The 25,506-nt window shown below is 37.3% G+C and overlaps 1 long non-coding RNA gene across 2 annotated transcripts in view; it reads left to right on the top strand.

The window, feature by feature from the left end:
* Positions 1–25,506, top strand: part of LOC116420147 — a 162,141-nt gene that overhangs the window by 37,696 nt on the left and 98,939 nt on the right. The window contains exons 1-3 of one of the 2 annotated variants that reach the window (XR_004230420.1): positions 63–2,918; positions 4,472–4,682; positions 12,516–12,620. This is a non-coding gene — a long non-coding RNA (uncharacterized LOC116420147). Of the gene's footprint in view, positions 1–62; positions 2,919–4,471; positions 4,683–12,515; positions 12,621–25,506 lie in introns of those variants that run through there. The other variant, XR_004230421.1, reaches the window with a different exon arrangement.

Raw genomic sequence — 25,506 nt, 5'->3', positions numbered from 1 at the left:
GCGTGTGACGCGCCACGCGGGGCGGAGACTCGGGGACCTTTTCCCGCCCGGCTGGGAGAGCCCACAGCTGTGATCCCCCGGGCTTCCCCTGAGGGATGTGCCTTCCTCCCGCGGGCGCCCACGCCCCGCCCCCGGGGAATCCTACAGGCACCTCACGCCCCAGCCCCACGGATTCTCCCACGGGTATCCCCCCGCCCCCGCGGGTATCCACGCCCCGCCCCCGCGGGCACCCACGCTCCGCCCCAGCGTGGGGGGAATCCTTCCGCGTGGGTGGGTGGGGCAAAATTGAACCCGAGGGGCGCTGGAAGGTTAAAAAGAAAAAGCGTTTAAGCCGTCCTGGGAGTTTGTCCCCATTTTGGGCCGCATATCTAGTGTGACTGAAGCCAAAGAGGAGCTAGGCTGTGATCTAGGGCCGAGGGACGGGGAGGTGACTCCTTGCTGGTGGGCAGGGGACGCAGTCCAGCTGGGGACGATGACCGGTCCCAGCGCGCTGCGAACTCAGGCACACAGAAATGTAGACGTAATAATATGTCTAAATAATATAAAACATGCTCAGATAGAAGTATAATAGTCGGAAGGGAGGGCGCTATGGATTCGGGGACTACGAAAGGTCATAAGCAGGATGTCGGAGCAGGTGAAAGGCCATCCTGTCTCTTTCTTCCCTAATCCCCCGATTGGGCGCTGCCTCGGGCAAACTGAGTCCTGGCGAAAACCTTAGCTTAAAAAGGCTCTGGAGCAGAAAGGGAGCCGGGGCCTTTGACCAGTCCTCTCTCACTTCAACTGACTTGCAGATCATGGCTTCACCTCGTGGAATTCTGGGAGATGGAAGGGCAAACAGCCGCAAAAGAGCACGTCTCAGAAGTAGGGAAAAACTGCCCTCTAGACACTTTTAAATTTAAATTTTATCAAGTCAAGACGCTTGGATTGCAGGAAAAAAGGGTCAAAAGTTGCCCAGGCTATAGCATTACCTTGTGTGGTTTTTAGCTGGCTTGCGTGCTGCAGGAAATGTTAGTTTTACGGAATGCACAGATTTGCAAATTAAACAGAAAAAGGCTAGAGCTCCCTTTTGGGTTGTTTGACAGCAAATTCAACAAATATTTATTACGTGTAAGGCATTAGGGGCACAAAAGACAAAAGCAGAAAAATCCCTGTTCTCAGGAACAGACATTTATTGACATTGAGCCCAACCCAGAAACATTTGATCCTGTGACAAAGGTCCATTCTGCAAATGGGGAAAGTGAAGTTGATAAAGATTAAGTGGCTTATTCCAGTTCATTCTGCTCATAAGTATCAGAGACAGAATTCACACCAAAGTCTGTTCTTATCTCAGACCAGAGCTCTTTTCTCTCCTTGCTTAGAAAGTCTCTCAAATGCTGACATTTGACTGCATGAGCACATTCAAGTTCAGTACAGGGGAGGTGGAAACTGGGCACAGCATAATAACAAAGAGCTAAAAAAGGTAGGGCCGAAACAGGGCGTAGCATGAAAGATAAAAGCTTTAGGAACATTGGAGGAAGAATAGAGAGCAAATAGTTGGAGATGTCAGGCAAGGCCAGATGTTTACTGGAGCTGTTCTGAGAAAACAGAGAAGGAAACACTGCCTGCTTTGTGCTAAATACTAAATCTTTTATAATGATCTCATTTGATCTTCATAAAAACTCTGGAAGAGAAATGGAATGTATGGATGAGGAAACTGAGGCAGACAAAAGTTAAGGTCGTCTAGTTCTCTGAGGACGGATTTAAAGACTTCAGATCTTCCTCACTCTGGATTCAATGTCCTATTGACTGTAACACCTAGAATGAAAGAGTTCATTCTAGATAGCTTTTTCAAACGCATAGAAGTGAGAGAGAGATGAGGATCTAGATCAAGTTCTAAGAACATGGAGTCATAGAATCCATAGAATGTAGTAATAGAACCAAATTATAGGGAAAATGTAAGCCAGAATGTGAACTTGAAGACCAGGTTAAGGTGTTTTTAAAATTTATTATTATTCTGGAGGTGATAGGAAACCACTCCCAAGTTTTTGAACAAGGGAGTGTTATATTTAGACTTAGGCATATAAAGACATGTTCAGACTTTTAAGCAAGGGAGTGACCTGTTCAAAATTATATTTTAGGAGGATGATTTTGGCATATATGTGGTGGATAAATTGGAAAAGAGGAGGGGGGTGATGTTTGAAAACACAGGATTCAATTAGGATGCTGTTTAGATGGTCCAGGGCTGAAATGATGAGGTCTGAACAAGGGTGATGGTTTTATGATTAGGAAGAAGGTCGTAGGTACAAGAAAGGTTGTTAAGGTACATTCAACAAACTTGACAATTGATTAGCAATGGAAGGTAGAGGAAAGGAAGAGTTAAGGATGTTTTTGAAGTTGTCACCTTGGGTGACCAAGAGGATGGTAGTGTCCCCAAAAAAGATGTAGATAATGCTTACAGGCAAAAACAAGTTCCATTGGAGACATACAGTTTGAAGCATCAGTGAAATATGCAGGTAGAATTGTCCTGTAGGCAGGTAGGGACAGGACTGTTGTTTGAGAAAGAGATTAGAGTGGATTATAGATTTTAATAGAATTCAGCCTACAAGGGCAGATAAAAATCACCAAAGAAGAGTTTAAGCAGAGAAAAGGGGATCCAATTCAGGGAAAAGCATGTGTCATAAGATCTCTCTTTGCCTGAGTTCATTGTATCCTACATATCTTAGGATGTTAGATTCAAAATGTCAGATTCAAAATTCTTTAGTCTTCTCCAAATTTCTAGTGAATTGAAGGTCAGAAATGAACTCTGTCATATTGTCTGTACTTCTTTGTTCACAGGGACTAAGAAAACAGATCATGAATTACTCCTGGGTTCCTAGTAGCTTATATACTGCCTAGAAACTGATTGGACATAGCAGAGGCTATGGACATGCAATTAATTGGTAAATGTTTTATGATCTATTATTTATTACTTTTAAAAATTGTATGCCAAGAATAAAATGCTGTTCAGTATCCATTTGTGTTTGATTATTTTCATGGTAAGACAGTTCGTTTTATATCAGTTACATGACTAGAACACAGTGAGTTTCTGGAAGGTTGGGGGCTCAGAGGTATTCAGATTGGGTTCACAACAATCCATACTTTAATATACTAATGAGCTGTTATAGCCTCCCAGAAAGAGGGAGAACTAAGGAAAAGATGATCATCTGTCCTGAGAACTAGTCAGGTCAGCACTCTGCATCATTCTGCTTGTTTTGGTCAGAATAGGAAGAATGTTCAAACTGCTAGAATGTTTTGGATTCAGCAGGGCCAGAACTTTTTTTGGGGGGGCTAATCTTGATGGAATTAGTGGCTGATAGTACCACCAGTGGTTAAATATAAAGTGGGAATTCTTGTACTCCCTAACTCATAGGATTGTTATAAACAAAGTAATCTGAAAACTTTAAAACAATGTATATGTACTGATACATTGTTGGTGGAACTGTGATCCAACCATTCTGGAGAGCAGTTGGGAACTATGCTCAAAGTTATCAAACTGTGCATACCCTTTGACCCAGCAATGTTGGGCTTATATCCCAAAGAGATCAAAAAGGAGGGAAAGGAACTCACATGTGCAAAAATGTTCGTGGCAGCCCTTTGTATAGAGGCAAGAAACTGGAAACTGAGTGGATGCCCATCAATTGGAGAATGGCTGAACAAGTTATAGTATATGAATGTTATGGAATATTATTGTTCTATAAGAAAAGACCAGCAAGATGATTTCAGAGAGGTCTGGGGACACTTACAGGAACTGATGCTGAGTGAAATGAGCAGGACCAGGAGATCATTATACACAGCAACAATAAGATGATACAAAGATCAATTCTGACAGACATGGCTCTCAAACAGTGAAATGATTCAGACCACTTCCACTTGTGCAGTGATGAAGAGAGCCATCTACACCCCGAGAGAGGATTGTGGGAACTGATTATGGACCACAACATACCATTTTCACTCTTTCTGTCATTGTTTGCTTACATTTTTGTTTTCCTTCTCAGGTTTTTTTTTTCTTTCTAGATCCGATTTTTCTTGTGCAAGTAGATAACTGTATAAATATGTATACATATATTCGATTTAACATATTCAACATGTATTGGACTACCTGCCATCTAGGGGCGGGGGTGAGGGGAAGGAGGGGAAATTTTGGAGCAAAAGGTTTTGTAAGGGTCAATGTTGAAAAAATTACCCATGCATATGTTTTGTAAATAAAAAGAATAATAAAAAACAATGTATGCATATAAACTTATTTTCTAAACAACATGTCTCCTCATGTAGGACGTTTGCTGATTAGTTGATTTGTCAATTCCTTTATCAGAAAGGAACACTGATTTCTTTTTGTTGTGTAATTTTTCCTTTGTATATAACTCCTAAATTTTAATCTCTAGCTTATTTCTCCTTGAAAGTTAGCTGGTAGATTGTAAGTTTAAAAGAAGTTTCTTTTGTGTTTTGTTTTTAGGATGAGAGACTTGATGATTTTTATATGAAGGAACTAGCGAGAAGGAGAACTTTTGTTTGAGCAAAGTTGACTCTACAACAGGGCATAGCCTCCAGAGTGAAAGTTATCTTTGGCAAGAAAAAGGATCATTTTATCCTGAAGCTGGAGAGAAGAAAGAAAACCTGAGTGAAGATATAGTATTAGAAAAATGGAGAAAAGGACTTGAGGGCATGTAAGTTGGATGACTAATCTTTTTTGTAAGATGGGAGGCAGAAGAGAGGAACTAATAATGACTTAAGAGAAGCAACTAATGGCTTATGAATAGAAGACAAAGGTTTTTCCCTTTTGCTTTGGTTCTTCTTTTACAACATAACTAATGTGGAAATATGTTTAATATAATTGTATATGTATAACCTATATTAAATTGCCCCAAGAAAAGAGGAGGAGAAAGAAAACAAATTTGAAATTCAAAATCTTATGCAAGTGAATGCATTATCACTGCCACCAGATTTTAACTCTCACCTAGATTATTGTGTACTGGACTTTTTACTTCCAGCTCTGAAGTTTTCTCCGAAACTATCGTTGCATATAGATATATTTTTATTAAAGTTTTTTTATTTTCAGAACATATGCATGGATAATTTTTAAACATTGACCTTTGCAAAACCTCGTGTTCCAAATTTTCTCCTCTTTCCCCTGCCCCCTCCCCAGATGGCAAATAATCCAATATGTGTTAAACATGTTAAAATATATGTTAAATCCAATATATGTATACATATTTATACAATAATCTTGCTGCACAAGAAAGATCAGATGAAAAAGGAAAAAAATCGAGAAAGAAAACAAAATGCAAGCAAACAACAACAAAAAGAGTGAAAATGCTATGTTGTGGTCTACACTCAGTCCCCACAGTCCTCTCTTTGGGTCTAGATGCTTTCTTCATCACTAAACCTTTGGAACTGGCCTGAATCATCTCATTGTTGAAAACAGCCACATCCATCAGAATTGATCATTGTATAATCTTGCTGTTGCCTTGTACAATGATCTGGCTCTGCTCACTTCACTCAGCATCAGCTCATGTCAGTCTCTCCAGGCCTTTCTGAAATCCTCCTGTTGGTCATTTCTTACAGAACAGTAATATTCCATAATATTCATATACCATAACTTATTCAGCCATTCTGCAACTGATGGGCATCCACTCAGTTTCCAATTTTTTTTGCATATATTTTGAAAATAAAAAGCTATTATTTAAAACAACAACAACAACAACAACAAAAACTTTAAGTTCCTAAGGTAACATGTAAGGCACTCTACAGTTTGGATCCAGCCAGCCTGCCTTTTGGGCTCATCTCTCTCCTCTTTACAGCTTATGCTGTAGTCAAATTGGAATAATCAATGTTACAAAACATGCTGTTACAGAATCAGAGTTGAGAACTAGAAAAAAGCATAGGAGATCATCTAATCTATTCTCTTTCTTCTGCTCCTTCCCTCCATTTTAATGAGAAGGAAACTGAGGCTCATAAAGAGTCTTACCCAGTGTTACCCAAGTAGTATGAGAGGCAGCATTTGAAATTAGATGCCCTTAGTGCATTTATTTACTTTATTGCCCTCAGTTGGAATCCATCCTTCACCCCTTGAACTCAACTTTGCTTGTCTAGTACAGAGCCACTCCTTCAGGGTCAACTGGATTTTTTTTTTTTTTACTCCAGGAACAAGTATTCCCATTTGGGTCTTGCCATTTTTTAGCTATTGTGATCTCAAATCATTTAATATCTTTCCTCCTCTAATATGTGGAAATAATACTTAGGTACCATACTTCATAAGATATATAAGATATAGATGAGGTAGTAAAAACACTTTGTAAACCTTAAAGATTATGTAAGTCTGAACCTTTATTAGTATAGCTGTTGGTAGAACTTCAGCAGGAAATGATTTCTTTCCATTCTGAGCTCCCCCTCTTTTGAACTTTCACATTCTACCTTGTATCACAGGCATTTCTTTAAGTGTTTCCTCTCCTCTAGTACAGGGTAAATTTAATTCTTCTTTAATCAAGGACTGTTATCTTTTTTATCTTGTACTCCCCTTACCTCCAGGGCACATAGACTCTCCAAATCAAATCCTCATAGCTTTGATACTTAGGCCTTCAATATAAAATGAAGGATGGAGAGAAAAAATACATATGGAAAAGTATAACTTAGAATAAAGAAATAAGAGATCAAAGACTTGTAGATTACACAGAAATCTCACACCTATATATCATGAACCCTCCCCCTCTCCAAAAGAATTGGTTCAATACGTGGATGACATCACAAGAAAAATGAAATGGGAAAAAATTATTGATGTGGGAGTTATTTCTGAGTCATCTATCTTTGCATAAGTCAGATCATTAACTTATCAGAATTTATGATAGATAAGAAGAAAGAATAATATTAAAAACATGGCATGCAATTAAAAAAGATTTACAGTCTGAATTATTTAAATAAGTCTTTGAAAATTAAAAAATGGCAAATGAACTACAGAAATGATATCTCTACAGGCTAAAATATTTTCATCCAGCAGTTTAACCAATGTAAACTGGCGCAACAAGGAAACCAAAAGTATTGAGAAAGCTCCTTAGTAAACATATGATTTATTTACCAAATGGGCAGAGACAACTGTCAAAGCTAAGACTTGGTTAGAAAATAAACTCATTAGTAAACTCTTATGAGGAAAGATGACATAATTATGAACAGTGTCATCTCATAGAACAAAGAGAAGCAGTGAAGGTTAAAACTAGTTTAAAGAAAGGTTGGCAAGATATCCAATTAAGCAAAGTCATCCCAAGAACTTTCAAGAATTAAAACAAAAAGAGGACTACAATCAGAAGAAAAAATGTAAAAGATTTTTTTTTAAATTGCAAGAAATTTTTCTTTACCAAGGATTATGGATCTCCCACACTTGGACCCCAATATTTCAATCATTAAGATGCTTATAGAAAAGATAGAACATTAAAGAGAACCAAAATGGGAAAAACTTTAGGATTGAATGGGAAAAACAAAATACTTAATTTTTTTAAAAGGGAAAAAATGAAATTGAATGGAGATTGAATGATACCATTGTCAATGCATTGAGGAATTGATAAGCAAGTTATCTCAAAGAGAAGATAACAAAAATGTGGGGGAAAATTCTTAGATCTTAATACTAAAAAAAGGGTGCGAGAGAACATTACTAATTACTGATCTATAAACTTACTATTCCATCTATACAAAACCTTTCTAGTATTCTTTGCACAAATTTAGGCCTCTTCTATGGGAATATTAATAGGGAACAAGCTGGCTTTTGCAAATCATATTGAATAATGGATTATTTTTTCCTATCACAATTAATTGAAAGATGTAGAGAACAGAGTTTTAGTTTCTATCACTGATTACAAGCATCTGAAGTTCTGCTTTGGATTAGCTTTCCAAAACTGCCTTTCTTTGGACTCCGGGCCACTGTAGCATGACCCATAAACAGATCTGTTGCTCACACAGGTATTTTGATGAAGAGCACAAATCCCAGCATGTTGCAGTAACTAGTACCTAGCATGTAGTAGTAGTACCTTTACAAACCAGTGCTTAAGATACTTCCGATATCTGAAGAGGCGCAGGGAAGAAAAGCTGGGTGTCTGGAGGAGTCTTGAGTGTTATTCATGAGCCAGATCTATATATTGAATTAATTAGTAAGCATTTATTGGGCACATATTATGGTTTCATGCATATGTAGGAAAAACAGTGTAAGCAGACACTGAGCTTGGCCCAAAGTTGAAACAGGAGGAGAGAGAGGTGGTTTAATTTTTGGAAATAGCAAAGGTTTTTTACTGAACTCAAGCTTCCCATGAGACCTTTTTCTGTACTTGCGTTTTACTGGTGGTGGTGTGAGAGTGAAACATGGAATTCTTGCCTCTAAAGAATTAGAGATAAAAAAGAATTAGAAACTAGTAGAAGGAAAAGGTACATGGTGGATATGAACAGGCTGAAACCAACTAGGAACTTGGAAGACAGATAGTGGTCTAGTAGATCATCAAGGAATTGTATGACAGGAAGATAAGATGTTCACAAAGGGAGAGTAAGGGATGACATATGGAAGTTAGAGTGTTTCTCTGTGTCTTGCTGACATACAGGAAGCAAGGGTGGTCTCCTGTACACTGGATGCCCCCCTCTCCATAGTGAACTTATAGGAGAACATGGACTTGAATCACATGAGACAGGGAGACATGGAGTGATGGTGATTTGTGACTGGTAGGGATTCCCAACTCGATCACAGATCCGCAAGAATTGAAGTCACTATTCCACCTTCTTCAGGGACTTTTCTAAATGACCCATAAAGAGTTTTTGTTTTGTTTGCTTTTTGTTTTTGAGACAATTAGAATATGTTAAGTGCCTATTATAGGAGAAGCAATGTTTCTAGAGGATCCTGGAGGTGCAAAAAAAGGCAAAAAACGAATAAAACCCTCAAAATTAAAAAAGCAGGGATTATATATGTATGTTTGTATTCTTATTGCCCAGTGCGGTGCGGTGCGTACAGTAGGTGGCTGATAAATATTTGTTGAACTGAATTTGAATTAAATTATCTGCAGAGGCAGAAGGGTGCTTGAAAATTTTTTTTTCATCTTTACTTTTCCAATGACCTTCTGCCTGTAGATGGCACTAGAATTCTTTGATTCAATTGCAGCAGGCTGTAAAAATATTGGAAGTTCTTGTTTGAGAAAAGTTATTAGTCTTTTAGTTAATGGTTTTAACATCTTTTATTGTCAGCAGGCCTGTGTATTAGATTTTCTGTAACCTCATATGCCCTTTAGAGAGGTCTTATATGTAAAAATCAATTAACATTTTGAAATAAAGCTTGTAAATATTGTCACTGGTTAATTAAAATAATTAATGTGAGGCTAAATCAAAGGAAGTAGAATTTTTACTCAGAATAAAAGAATAGCATAACACAAGATAACATAACATAGCATAACATAATGTAATATAATAATCATCTATAAGAATAGCTGTTAAGAAAGTAAGATATTTAAAATGAATTAACTGAGAAAAATAAAATAAATATAACTGGGAAAAATAAAATACTTAATTTTTTTAAAAGGGGAAAAATGAAAGTATGATGGTGCTTTCCACTTAGGACAGAAAAAAAGAAAATAGAAAACTATAGGAGACATTTAGGGGAAATGTTGCATCTTTGTCCTGGATGTCTTGAAATATAGGATCAACCATTATCATAGCCTGTATGACATTGTCCAAGGGTTGACTTGCCTACAAGTAAAAGAGACACAAAAGGATTTAAAAAAAGTTTTTGGCTTGGATTTTGATTCCATAATTCTGTGCTCATCTGAGCACGTGCAAGACTATCCAATTAGAAGTAAGGAAGTCAGAATCATAACACTAGGAGGAATCCTTAGAGATGGTCTAGTCCAACCTACTGGATAGATAAAGTTTCTGGGAATCTCTTCATGATTTGTTATATGCTCTGATTTAAGAAGTACATAAAATCCCAGCTAATAACTTCTTTTACAATCAATGATTGTTCTGCCTCTTTTAAGAAAGTTTCTAAATTCCAAAGTAGTTTCCACTGAGGAGGATATCATATCTGAACTTGAAGGATGGGTTGAAGAAACCGTGGAGTGCTTATCTTGAAGAAAGGAGACTGGGACAAATTGTCTCTTGAATAAGAGATATCACGTGGAAGAAGATTAGAACTTATCCTTCTTGGTCTCAATGAGTATAATTAGAATCAATGGACAAAAATTTCAGAGAAGCAGATTTTTGGCTCAAGATGAGGAATAAATTCCTAACAGCTGGAAATTTGAAAAATGTAGAATGGACTGCTTTTGTGGACAGGAGGCTCATCCTCACTAGAGTTCTTTAACTAGACTTGTCAGATACACACATAACACACACAAATATGTGTGTGTATATCATATATATATATAGTTACATGCACACACATGCTACCCAGATGTATTAAATCTCAAAACTGCACTGAGACTTTTGGGACATCCTGTAGAAGAGATTTCTGTTGAGAAATAAATTGGATACAATAATGACTTTTAAGGTTCTTTCCAAATGTGAGATTCTGTGATCCATATAATATCAAAACTTGAAACAAATCCTGCAAAAATCTGGCATATTCACAGGAAGTCTTGGTGCCCAAGAAAGGGACTCATTCATATAAACGCTAGTTTTTACTAGTTTTCACTGATAACTCCATACATGTCTCTGGGCAACTCCCTGAGTCTCTGTGCCCTAGATCTGTGAAGATGAGATAGTAAGAAAGTCTGTCCCATGGTTTTATTTAAAAATGTCATTTTTAGCATCTCACTCATGATTGTAATTTACTTTGTAAGTGCACACACACACACATATATATATTTTGTTGTTTTTTTATATACACACATAATTGTATCGAGGCAGCATAGACAAGTGTTATGTATATAGGTATGTTATACATACACAAGGGCCAGGATAATGAAGTATACACACATATATGTATATACTTAAAAATAAATTATAAACCTGAATTAGATATTCATAAATACCTTCCCATAAATCCCTGGAACAGATTTTCTTCCCTGTCTCCACTTTATAGTTATACACACACCTCTCTAATACTTGACTACTTCAACCTTCATAGAGCTACCTTTGTATGCTTTCTTCCACATGCATTTGCATAATACTTTTCTTGATATAATGCTTCAGAGTTTGTAAACCAAGTTGGTAAATTTTTTGATGGGCATCAGTTCCAATGATTTCCTCATTAGAAATTATTGAATATGTGCACAGCTATTTTTAATAAAACAATAATAATATCATACAATAACCCTGAAAAGTGAAATCAGGCGTCTGAGACAAAGCATGTTGAAGATTTCTACCTTACTGACAGTCTCCTCTCCTATCCCCAGTTTGGGGAGGAGGCGGAAAGCTCTGAATTCCTTAAATAATGCAGACCAAATGAATATTGTGTCTGAATTATCTAACAACATGCTTCATCTTTGTTTTGGCCCCGACAACCATGTTTTAGTAACCTCTTTAGAAAACTGGCTTACAAAGGCATTGTAATACTTAGCTTCATATCTTATCCAAATTGTCTAGATGAAAAATACGTCCTTCCTTCCCACTTTTCAGACAGAAGATTAATCATTAAGTTAAATTATTTTTTCGTGACAGCTTCTTACCTCAAAGTCTCCAACATGATTTTCTCATATACATTTATGGGGGGATGGAAAAGGAATGGGAAAAGACAGTCACACACACACACCCCACAATGGAAATGAACATTTATCATGTAATAAGAGGAATTTCTGCCTCAGCTGATAATATGACCCAATCGGCTTTTTGCCATATTCATGATATCTCACTAGTGGGAATGATTTCTCCTAATGGGAAGCCCTCTTTTGCTCTGGGCAATGGGGGTGTCACAATTTACTTCACACATGGAGAGGTGAAAAACTAGTTCAGTTCCCCAAAGACCGAAGGATTGTGCTGATAATCTCTAAATGCTGTTGCCAGGGACTAAAAGTGGCACTGGAATCTTGAAAGAGAATCCTGGAAAAAAGGATTTGGGTGTGAAACCTGATTCCATAATGTTCTCAAAGGACTTGAAGGAGCCCAAACAAAGGCGGAGTATAATATTTCTTCTCCAACGTGTGTTTAGGAAAGGAATAAGTAGGTGGAGAAAAAGAGATGGTAATATCAAGAGATGCTATCATTATAATGGATACTCTTCTGGTGTATAGAGATGGTTTAAATGTAGTAATTGCACAGCATATACATAGAGTGTTGGGTTAATCACAGTTTGCATGTCAGTAGAGAATTTTCCCACTACAGGTCCGGTATTCTTATTTTCTTGTCTGAGGGAATATTTGCTTATTATTCATCCCCTTCATAAAATGCTAAGTACCATCAGTTACTATTATGATTGTTCCTTTATTAATTCATTTGCTCAACAAATATGTGTTAGAACTTGCTGTGTAGAGGGGAGGACTGTGAAAATTTAAAGTTAGGATTGGGAAGATATTAACTAATGACAATATGCCCACTCTCAACAGGTGAGTCGAGTGAATTGGTCTTCCCACCATTTTGGAGAGTAGGAAGTGAGTCAAGAAGAGAAGAATCAAAAAGACTCTGCCTCCTGATGCCCTGGATACTGAAAGGTGAGTTTTCACCTGAAAGCATCCCTGTTACTTCTCCACCATTTTCATATCTCCTTTGTGTATTATTCTCCCCCATTAGAATATAAGATTCTTAGGAGCTGGAGATCTTATTTGTATCTCTAATACTTAGCTCAATGACTGGCCCATAAGAAAGTGCTCAATAAATATTTTTTCCAATTCAGTTAACATCCATTGAGCCCTCACTAAAATCAGCTTGTATGGGCTTGAGAGATCCAATTGTTAAAATTTGCAGTTTAAGCATTCACACCTTGGTAGTGGGCAAACTACAAATGAGGACTTGGATTATTTTGTTGATTGTCCACCTTTAAGAAAATGATGGAGTAAATATTAATAATTCAGCTTACATTTAAAAGTGTGTCATGGGTGCTTCTTCCCTGCTAGGAAATCAGTTGTTAAAGTATTTATCAGTGTATCCTTGCTCCTAGGTGCTCAGGGTATTGGGGGATTCTAGTAGGACTGGAATAATAATGATAATAATTCACATTTGTAGAGCTTGAAGATTTGCAAAGATTTTTTCTTCACAAAAACCTTGCCAAGAAGATGAAATGAAAATTGGTTGAATGACAAGTTTCTGGAAATAATCTTTGATGTCAGCTTAGAGGGAGGTCTCTAGAGCCAGGAAACCCTTGTTCTGTCTTTGCCCCAGGTGGTTAACAGTATTTAACAGTGACTTAGATAAGGACATGTGGCACAATAGGTAAATCTACAGGTAACACATTTCTGGGAAGGATAGATAATACCTTGCCTGGCAGTCAGGTTCCAAAATGCTCTTGAAATGTTAGAATATTGGGCTAAATCTAAGAATGTACATTTATCCCTATTAAATGTTAAACTTCTCCTTGTAGGTTAAATAGAAATCAACTTCACAAATGCAATATTGTGAAGATATGATTCTATACAATTTTGAGGGAAGCAGATCTAAGGTTTTAGAGGATGTCAAACTCAGTAGAAGCCAATAATATTATATAGGAGTCTTCCAAAGGGCTAATAAACTAAAATTGTATTAAAAGAGGAATAATTAATCATCTGCGATTGAGGTGATTGTCTCAATGTCCTTTGTCTTGGTAGACTGTACTTATAGTTCTGGTTTCAGTTCTGGGCACACATTTTAAAAAGGACATAATTGATAAGCTAGAGATCATTATGAGGAGGGCAGTCAGGATAGTGAAGGACTTCAAGAAATCAGCCACATAAAGAACAACTGAAGGGACTGAGAATGTTTATCCTTGAGAAGAGAAAGCTTATGAGTGAGGTGAGTAGTCTTATTCTTATAAGTCTTATAAGTAGACTTATGAGTGAGAGAGAGGAGTTAGATTTATTCTTTTTGGGAGACCCAAAGGATGTGAAGAAGTAGTTTTCAATAGAAGAAATGCAAATTCTCAACACCCACGTGGAAAATGCTTCAAATCAGCAACAATAAAAAGAGTGAAAATTAAAACAGGTTTCAGATCCCGTCTCCATCTGATTTGGCAAAGGTGATGAAAGAGTAAAACGATTGTCAGAAGGGCAGAGGGAAGTAGACATATCAGTATATAGTTGATGGTGCTCTGCATGGTTTTTGGAAAGCAACTTGGAACTATACTCCAAAATCAGTAAGTTGTATTCCCTTTAATCTGACAGCCATTATTAGTCTATATAGTCTATAAAGACCAAAGCAGAGAGAAAGGACCTAGATGCTACAAAAAATTTGTAGTTTTGTGGGATGGAAAAGAACTAGTAACTAAAGGAGAGGTGAGGGGAGTGCTGACTAATTGGGGAATGGCTGAATGAGTATGGTATATGAATTTAAAGGGTTAAATAAATTTACTGTATTGTAAAAAATATATAACTATGACAGATTTGTAGCAATCTGGGAAGTGTTGTAGGAAATGATAGAAAGTGAAGTGAGAAGAACCAGAAGAATAATTTATACAATGACTACAATAAGACTTAAGAACTCTTATCCATGTGATGGCCAATCATGACTTCAAAAGACTGATGATAAAGCATGCTCCCCATCTCTTCAGAGAAGTAATAGATAAGAGGTGTAGATTGAAACATACATTTCCAGACACAGTCAATGTGTTGATTTGTTTTCCTTGATTAGATTTATTTGTTTCAAGGGAGAGTTTCTCTTTGGTGGGGGAAGAATTTGGCGGGAGAAAGATAGTGATGTTAAAAAGAAAAAAAGGACAAGACTGAACTGAGTGTCAAAGAAGCATTACAAATATATAGAAGAAAGCAAAAGGACATTTAACCAGAGACAAATACAGTTTTGTTAACTTTTGTCCATTTTAATATGCACTTAAATTTTAACTTGAATTTTATAATTACAATATTTTAAAATTAAACTTTAACATGCACTTAAAATAAAAATATAAGTTCATAGCTTTACATACAATTCTATTTTCTGTACTTTGAACATTGACCGTTTATGTAATGTTGGTGTTTATGTTCTTAATAAAAAAAGAAATTAAAACATTAATTAAAATTAATTAAATTAAAATTAAAAAGAAAAAAAACCTTTTTTTCTGATTGACCCCAGAGGACAGAACTAGAAGACAAAATCTATGCTCATTGCAGGACTTGGCAAAAGCCTTTGCAGACTACATAATTCATTCTACTTAAAGGCTAAGTAAAAACTGGGTGGCTATTAGAAATTTCTCCAAACCTTCCCATCCCTCCTTGAGCCTCCTGCAATTTTTCTTCTTTTCCCCTCCCAGCTAAGAACTCTGCCTTATATTTCACTGAAAAAAAAAAAAACTGAGACCATTCACAGTTTCCCTTTCTCTTGTATCAATCAGATGTTCTATCACTATCTTCTCCTTCACCCATTTCTCAAGAAGAGATGATCTTTCCCAAGACAAACCTCTCTATATGTACAAATAGATTCTATCCCACTTTCTCCAACAGCTTTCTCCATCAATTAACCCTCTTCTCTCACTAATAGTTAATTGGTCCCTGTCTGTTATCTGCTTCCATGCTACATGTATTCATGATCATATCTTTTTCCATCCTCAAAAAAAACTCTCTCTTAATATGTCTATCTTCACTAGCCACTGTCCTATATTTCCCTTCTCTTTTGTGTTTAAACCGGAGAAGATCATCTACATTAGGTTCTTCCACTCCTTTTCCTTTCACTCTCTTCTTGTCTCTGCAGTCTGGCTTCTGAACTTTGCCCAAGGGCATTCAACCATAACCACTTCTCCAAAATTATTAATGATGTCTTAATGACCAAATCTCATGATATTTTCACAATCCTTATCTTCTTGACCTCTTTGCAGTCTTGGATAAAGTCCATATCTTCTCTTTGATAATATCGTCTAAGTTTTCAAAGACATTGATCTTTTCTAATTATACTTCTACCTAACTAACTGAATCTTCTTGTCTCTTTTGCTGGAACATCTTCCAGGCCATATTTGCTGACCATGGAGGCTCCTCACTGCTTTGTCCTGAATTCTCTTCTCTTCCCCTGTGTACTATTTCACTTGTAAGCTCATCAGTTCCAGTTTCAGTTATCATCTCCATGTATATGACTGTTAGGTCTTCTTGTTCAGCTCTAACCTCCTCCAGTGTTATGTTCCAACTGCTTCTTGGACTCCTGGAAGTGGATATCTTATCGATATCTTTTTTGTTGGCTGAGGCAATTGGGGTTAAATGACTTACCTAGCTAGTTAATATAAAGTGTCTGAGGTAAGATTTGAACTCAAGTCCTCCTGACTTCAGGGCTGGTGCTCTATCCACTGCCCACCTAATTTCTCCTTATAGACATCTCAAACTCAATATGTCCATATTTGTTAGTGTCACCCCAGCTCTTCCTTGCTTCCCAAATTTTCTGTTACGTGAAGAGTTTCACCATCTTCACAACCACTCACAACCTGGATGATCATTTACTACTCATTATCTCTCATAACCCCCTCCACCATATCCAATCAGTTGTCAAATCCTATCCATTGTAACTTTACAACTTTTGCCCTTACTAGTATTGTGACCATGGGTAGGTGACAATCTCTGTGGCCTTCAGTTTTCTCATATATAAAAATGAGGGAGTTGAAGTTCCTTTTAGTTCTCCCCCTAAAAAAGTTCTCCCCATTGGATCATGACTCCAAGGCTAGAATTCTTTTCATCATATGATTTTTGTTAGTTTGGTTATTGATAGAATCAATTATCCTAATGATTTTCCTAATATTGAACCAGCCCTGCATTCTTAGTATAAATCCTACTTGGTCATACTGTGTTATCCTCTTTGCTAATATTTTATTTAAGATTTTTGCCTCGATATCCATTGGAGAAATTGATCTATATTTTTCTTTCTCTATTTTGATCCTAACTGGTTTCATCACTCCCCACCCACACCTTCTTCCTCATCTTCTCAGAGATGCTCCCCTTGGAGCAACTTCTCTTGTAACTTTTCTCCTTTCTGTTAGAAAAGCCTTACCCTTCTGGAGTTGGGGCCACCCCTCCTTTCAGCCCTCCTTTGTTCAGGGAGGAGGTTTGACCAGATGGTCTCTTCCAGCTCTAGATTAGGATTCTTGGATGCTGCCCATCACCATGGACTATCTGAGCCAATTGTCACTCCAGGACTGATTAAAAAGAGTCGCTTGTAGGAGCTTGGCTCGCTTAAGAATAACCAGCTTGTTGAAAGATGATGAGTAAATGTGTTGTTCCAAGGCCCTTGCGAGTCTGCTGAGACCTGATTTGGCCTCCATGCTGACTCCTCATGTTTCTGGATTTACTTGGCTATTTTGGCGAGTGATTTTGGTTTTCTTCCACACCACAAGTACCACCCGCACTACTTCTGGCTAATGCCCTTGGGCAAAGAGAGTGCCCAAAGACACTCCGCCTGCTGGCTCTAGCCAATGCTGTGGAGAGTGTGGCTTACCATATAACACAGAGCAGAGCCACCTCCTTTCATCTCCTCCTACTTTCTGGGCTAGGGCCATCCCTCTCCCCCAGTCCTTCTTCTACAGAGCAGGGTTACCTTTTCCTCATCTCTCCTCCTCAGGCCCATATGACTCTAGCTAACTTTGGATGACCTTGGGAGTTTGACTAGGGGATCTCGAGGGTCCTTCAAAAAGTCTATGTTTCTTTGGTCAGGATTTACCTAACTGCATTCTATTGCTGGGAGATGTCCTCAGATGTGGACCCCTCGTTTTTCTGGTCTCAAAGTTTCCATCCTACTTTTACCAACAGGCATTTATTATGTGCTCTAAGTGCCAGCCACTGTCCTAAGCGATGGGGATACAATTATAGGTATGGTATAAGATCCCTCTCTTCGGAAAACTCACTTTCTAGTAAGGAAGTATATATACATACACACAACATAAATTAAAGATAATCTCCCAGGGAAACACAAGCAGTGAGGACAAGGTGGGAGAGGGACTGGGAAAAACCTCTTCTTATGGGAGGGCGAATTTGAGCTGAGACCTGAAGAAAGCTTGGAAAGCCAGGTGGAGATGAGATAGAATCCCAAGCATGGGGATAATCCGTGAAATGACATTGAGTTAGGAAATGGACTGTGTTGGGTAAGGAGCAGCAAAAAGACCTGCATGGTTGGGTCCTAGAGAGGAAAAAACCTTAAGAACACTGAAGTAGGAGACAGATTAGAAGAGTCTTGAAATGTCCAACAGGGTTTTGTATTTGAATCTGGGGGTGATAAGGAGTTACTAGAGGGAGTTACATGGGGCAAGAGGGAGCTACTGTGGGAAGATCACTTTGGCCGCTAAGGGGAGGCTGGATTGGAGCATGGAGACAGAGAGACCAACTAGCAAGCTTTTATATAGTCCATGTGTGAGGTGAAGATGGATGGCCTCAGTATCAGGGAAGAGAAGGAGCTGTGTCTGAGAAATGTGGAGAATGTAGAAAGAACAGGATGAGGGATTGGATAGAAGAGTTGAAGATGAGATAAGTTGGGAGTCTGGGTGACTCATAGGGCTTTCAACCGTAATTGAGGAATTAGAAGAAGAAGAGTTGGAGGAAGCAAGATGATGAGTTTTATTTTGGACTTGTTGAGTTTGAGGTGTCTATGGGACATCCAGTTCAAAGTCAGAAATTCAAGATGAGTTCCAGAAGGAGCTTAGAACAAGAGCAATAGATCTGCAAATTTTGTAGCAATAAATTCAAGGACAAGGATAGAAGCACCTGGAAGCTCACCAATGTCACATCCTATACCATAAGCAGGATGGCATTATTCTCAGGACAGAAGGGAAACAAGAGTTTGCTTTCAGCTCCTCAGCTTGATGGGTCACTGATTTCTGTATGTTATTCATAGAATATGTAGTTAAGGACAGGATTTCATGTGCTTATGAAAGAGCAAAAGTATTTACATTTTTTTGTCTGTGGTCTTTTTGGCAATCTGGTGAAAACCTATGAATCCCACCTCAGTAATATTTTTATTTTAAAAAATTTTATTTTTCCCAATTACATGTAAAACAAATTTTTTTACATTAGTTTTAAAGACTTTGAGTTCCAGATTTCTCCCTTCCTCCCTCCTCAACTCCCACCTCCACTGAGAAGGCACACGTGAAGTTAATGCAAAACATTAGAGTAATATTTTTAAATGCATAAAATAAAATATGTTCATTTATAAGAGAAATCAATATAATTGAAATGCATTTATCTGTGTATCTATCTATTCATCTATATAGACCTGTCTATATTTTTAAAAACTTCATGGACCTCCAGTTAAGAACTGGGTCTAGGTTAAGTGGAAAAGAATGATACTTTGAGGATATAATCAAAATCCTTGCACTAATCTTAAATATCAAATAGTAAATATGTGAATATGATTTTTGAGGATCAGGAATTGTCCTCTGGTTTTTTAGGTAACTCTAATGTGCATCTGTATAATGTAGCTCTCTGAGTTACCTATGCCATGACTGCAGTGAAAGAATCATGTATTTTTTAAATGTTTATTATGTGCAAGGCACTGTACTAGGCCCTGAAAACACCAATCAGAAAGTGGGACAGTCCCGACTCGCAAGGAGTTTGCTTTCTAATAGAGAGCTGACACATACAGGAGGATTCAGGGGCAAGTCAGATGGAAAGGTCCCTTTGTGCTGACCCATGAAACAATAGCAGTGACTTTGGTGACAAGAACACTCTTTTCTGGGTCTTCAGGAGCTGGGCTGTAGCACCTGCAAGAGCACTTGCTGGGATGCTTCTCGCTTTCAGGTCTTCCTGCCTCCAGGCCCATGTGTCTCTAGGCTTTTAGAATCCCCTGAGGCAGTTAATTGCCTGGGTATCTGTTGTCTGAGCATCAGTCTACTAAGTTTAGGGGGGTCCAGTGACCAAGTTGAAAACAGGATAATGACTTTTTAAGGCAACTCATAAGATGATCTAATAAGCTAGAAAGGCTCTGAAATTTGGAAAGTTAATTTCAGTTTTTCTGCTGTAAAAGAGAGGCTTAGTTTGTTCACTTTCTGTCTTTAATAACAAACAAGTTCCTCTTGTTCCTCTCTCCACCTTCTCCCCACCAAGCCCTTTGAGAGCCCTTAGCTGTTGTATGGTATTCTAGTACCTGGCACAGTGCTTTACACATAGTACATGCTTAATAGATGCTTGTGGAATTGAATTGGTTGAATAAACTCAAAATGGTATTCATTGGCAAATTTGACAATATAAATAACTGTATATGGATACTGTCTGGATAAAAAAACTTAAACGACTGAGTCTTACTCATTTCAAACCTAATATGAAGATTATTTGTTAGCTGCTACTATATTTCCCTCTTTTAAATCACAGTTTATTTAATTAAAACTGTAGGAAGATCTAAATGATGATTGATATGATTTTCTTCAGAACAGATGGCTCTACATTCGGTATTTAGGAAATGCTTGCAGAAATTCCCTCCTCCTCCCTAAGTGAGCCCAATGATTCATGGAAATGATTATTTAACCAAAGAGATTTATTTCATAATGTGGACCTTTGTTAAAAAGTGCTGAGACATCACTGGGCTCCCTCTCAGGAAGCAGTGGTCTCCTGGCTATGCTAAACCTGTGACTCATTGAATCTGTACCTTAGAAATGGAGAGAAGTTTTTTAGGTACATTTTGGGTCGGGTTGTAGGGACTGCAATTATAAATGAAATCTTCTCAGTGCCCTGCAAAGGGTACTGAGTGTGCCAGTTTGAGATGCCTGGCAGAAAAAAACAACATGTTGGGCAACTATGTGGCTGAGGTTAAAGCAACATATGGAGACTCTTAGTGTTCTAGGTATTAATAGATAATTATTTCAGGACAAGGTCAGCCAACTCTTTAGTGTGGAAGTGGGCCAGTTAGTTCATCTACTGACTCTGGTAGACCAAAACATACACAAAAGAGAAGGAAAAAGGGAGTTGATGAGGAAAGACAAGAAAAGGGTGAAAGAAAAAAAAAAAAAGCAAGAGCTTAATAGGGAAAACAACCCATGACATTTTCATCTTCCTAAAGTATAGGGCCGTATCATTTCCCTTTCCTATCAAAAATGTTTGGTGGCTCCTTATAGCTCTTTGGATAAAACACAAACTGATCTGTTTGGCACTGAGGGTCTTATCTAATCTGGCTCCATTCTACCCTCCAGATTTATTTCAGATTATTCTCATTCATGTACTGTATGTTTTAGCCAAGCTGGCCTATTTGCTATTTCTTGTACCCAGCAGGCCATATGCTGTCTCTGTGCTTGCCATGGGCAGTGCCCCATGCTGGGAGGGCATCATCTTCTCCACACTGTCTCTAGAAGTTCTAATGGTCTTCAAGACTATTCAAGTACCACCTTTTGCAAGCTTCCTGATTCCTACATCCCTTTTCCCATTGGTTATTACCCTTCCAATGAACTTTGCTTTTACTTTGTATATGTTTTCATTTACTTATTCACATATTGTTCTTTTTTACTTATTTTTTACATGTTGTAACTTTCCAGATGAATGTAAACTCTTTGAGGGTAGGAACAATTTCATTTTTGTTTTTGTATCACTACTATATAGCAATATATAGTACTTAATATATAGGTACCGATATATAGCAGTACTTATTTTTTTATTTAGTCATTTTAAATTTTGTCCAATTCTTTGTGACTGCATTTTTTAGCAAAAATATTGGAGGGGGTTTACCGTTTCCTTTCTGAGCTCATTTTATAGATAAGGAAACTGAGGCAAACAGAATATAAGTATTCTTTATAATATAATGCTTATAATATATATACATATATTTTATAGATATATACTTAATGCATTTTTGTCTAATTGAATTGAATTATAAACATTTTGTTAACTATAAACTCATTGGACCCTCACAGGAAAAGTGAGAGGGGGAGAGAGTAAATATGATCACCTTCATTTTATAGGTGTGGACAATTAGACTCAAAGTGATTAAGTGACTTGACCAAGAATACATGGCCAGTCAGTGACAGAGCGGGACTAGAACTGAGTCTTCTGACCTTAGAATTAGAGTCCTTTCTGTTACTCCCTATGTCTTCTTCCAAGATAGAGATGCTATATGACAATATATGCTAAGGCAACTCTCAAAGAGTGAGTGTTCAGTGGACATGATTCTTTCTTCTCCATTATTATGTCTTTTGTAGAGACAGAGAGAGGAAGAAGAAATTTGAGAAGTTTTTCTCAGTTACTTTTGCTACTTCTCATTGCTCAAGTCCCCATCATACGCTTATCCAGAGCTTCTAACCTTCAAGTAATATTCAGAGCTTATCTATCAATGGAAGGATCATCTAGTTTCTCCCTAAGTTCTAACTTCGAACTCCCTTCATTAGAGAGATGCTTTTTTTCCTTCCAACAGATCCAAGGATGTTCTTTCCTTCTGGCCAAACCCTTTTAAGTCTGTAATCTTTAGAAACAGTAGCCTCTGGTTGTATTTCCTTTCACTCCTGTTTTATCATTGATTTATAGATGCAGTATATTTCAATGAAAAGAGCACTGGATATGTATCCAGGAGACCTGATTAGAATCCTACTATTTGTGAGATTTCAGAAAAATTATGTAACCTTTTTGAACCTCAGTTTCCTCATCTGTAAAGTGAGACATTAATAACTATAACATCTCCTACAGAGGGTTGTTGTAAAATAAAACGATATTGTAATGTATTTTATACATATATTTCAATATAATCAGTTTCTTTTGTAATCCTATGTATTTTATTTTATGCATTTGAAAACATTATTTTGAGAAAGAGTATTTAGATTTAACAAGACTGTCATAAGGTTAAGAAGTCTAGGCTACTGTCATTGCTTTTTCCCTCTGGTTTCTCCTTTTCTTTAAGTTTACAGAATTTACTGAGTGATACTTTTTTGTGATGTTTTTGTGATCTTTTTCCCCTAAAAATTTAACTTCTATAAGGAAAGACAACAATAATATGAGAATCTTGTCATTAAGAAAGGAGTTTTGAAAGTAACAGGAGGCACAAACGATGATGGTGGTAGAAAGTGTCAAGGGATCCCTTGGCTACCAGAAGGAGAATAAGGTCGAGAACTGATTTCCCAAAATGAGTGTGTGTTTTGAGAGCATTTTTACACTTGACCCACATTTATAAAATTCTATAATAGGTGACAATGAACATTTCACCAATTTTAATAAAGTAGTTTAATGTTTATTTTCTTTTATTATTTTTTCAGCAGCAAAAATAAAAAGTAAAAAAAAAGTGTGAAAAGGTGATGAAGAGTGAACCTAGAACTCCGGTTATTTGTCTTTCCAATTGGTTATGTCTCTCCATTAGCCTGAAAAACTCAACAAGACTTAGAGTTAGTGCCTGGGGGGAGCAATTTCAAAAGACTGGGAGGGAAACTTAGCTCGGTGCCCAAAGACTTTGGATGCTTATCCAAATATGTTCAGATCCCTTTGTTCTGGGAACCAGGCTGACCATCTCTCCAGGATGGTCTCTTGGGACCCACTGAATGACTTGTCTGACCCTGGGAAAGCCACTTAATCCTTCTATGCCTAAGTATTCCTGCACTTAAGAGGCAGTGGCAACATTGATATTCAGTTTAGGAAATCACTGGGGGAGGTATTTTGATGGAAATATTTTTAACCATTTGGAGATAGAAATAATTCAATTCAACAAATATTCGTTAAGTTTCTGCTTTATATGTAATAGTATCCTAAATACAAGGAGACAAAGCTTCTGCCCTCAAAAATTAAAAGTGTCAGCAGAAAGCTAGAGTTTACAAAGAAAATCAGGCAGTACAAAGCCATTTGTAATGAAGTGCCAAATAGGAGTAGTATGGGTAATAAGTATCTTAAGATTTCAAGGGAATCTTGTGTGTTAAGTAGTTGCGTGAAGGATGGATTGGACATGCCGGTAGGAGGCCGTATCAGTAATCTGGACAGGGGATGATAAGTGGGTACCAAGCTATTGCCAGTAGGAACATGTCAGATGTCTGAGGAATTTTGAATGTTGAACTAACAAGCTTTGGTAACAATATCTTGTATGCTGTAGATGCCTAATAAGTATTTGGCGAGTTGAATTTCTATAGGGGTCTTGAATGAACTTATTGGGATGGATGAGCTTATCAAGGGAGATAGTGTAGAGAGAGGAGAGAAGAGGGTTGAGAACAGGACCTTGGGGAACATCAACATTAGGGGTTTGGAAGAGATTCAGTGATGGAGTCAGTCGATAGGTGAGAGGAGAATCAGGAGAATATGGTATTATGGAATCTAAGGGCAAGAAAATATCAAAGAGAGAGGAGATGAAGTGTCAAATGCTACAGAGGAGTCCAAGATAATGAGGAATAAGAAATGGCCACTGGATTTGGTGATAAGGAGATCCTTGATGACCTTTGAGAGAGTATTTTCCATAGAGTAATGTGATGGGTCTAGTGTTGATGGATAGTTTACAAATTATGTCAAATATCTTGTAACTACACTCTAGCCACTGGACCATTGGTGAAAAGGAGACCAAATGTAGACATGTAGAATGCATTTCCATTCCATCATGAAGATTTTTTTTTTTTTGCCTCATTCCTTCCTTCTTGGGTGGTATTGGAAACCAAAGCCAGAATTAAGTTTCATCATTGCTCAATTTTAGTATCAAGTTAGAGTCTTTCTTTTAAATCAGTATATACATACTCCCACATGCTTCCTGTGTGATAATATTTGATAAATATTTATTGGAACTCAGTTTTGTTAGATCTTTTTCTCAATATATATTTATTTGAGATTTAGTACTGATGAATTCCGAAGAATTACCACAAAGACTGACTATTATTTTTTAGACTTTAGAAAACATATTCTGCATTGTTTAACAAGACATTATTGGTGTCTTGCTCATTAAAAAATTGACAAAAAATTTAATCTTAATTTTAGAATCTTAAATTCAGATAAAATATTTTTTCAAGGTAGTAATCATATTTTACATAGAACAATTTAGAGTATTTTGTAATTTGCATGGTATTTTACAAACATCTTTTCAATATTTTATTTTTCATTTAGAATAGTACATGGGACATAAGTGATTTATAAATGTTTTTCATTTGTTTGTTCGTTCATTCGTTCGTTCCTTCCTTTCTTCCTTTTCTTTCTTTTTTCTTTCTTCTCTCCCTTTCTTCCCTCCCTCCTTCCCTTCTTTTCTTGCTTTCTTCCCTCCCTCCTTCCTTCCTTCCTTTCTTTCTTTCTTTCTTTTTTCCTTTCTTTCTTTCTTTCTTCCTTCCTTCCTTCCTTCCTTCCTTCCTTCCTTCCTTCCTTTCCTTCCTTCTTTCCTTCCTTCCTTCCTTCCTTTCTTTCTTTCTTTCTTTCTTTCTTTCTTTCTTTCTTTCTTTCTTTCTTTCTTCCTTTCTCTCCTTTCTTCCTTTCTTCCTTCCTTCCTTCCTTCCTTCCTTCCTTCCTTCCTTCCTTCCTTTCTTTCTTTCTTTCTTTCTTTCTTTCTTTCTTTCTTTCTTTCTTTCTTTCTTTCTTTCTTTCTTTT

The sequence above is a fragment of the Sarcophilus harrisii genome, chromosome 6 (assembly GCF_902635505.1).
Source record: "Sarcophilus harrisii chromosome 6, mSarHar1.11, whole genome shotgun sequence".
NCBI lineage: Eukaryota > Metazoa > Chordata > Mammalia > Dasyuromorphia > Dasyuridae > Sarcophilus > Sarcophilus harrisii.
Note: the sequence above shows the minus strand (reverse complement) of the source record. Positions and strands in the feature narration are given on the sequence as shown.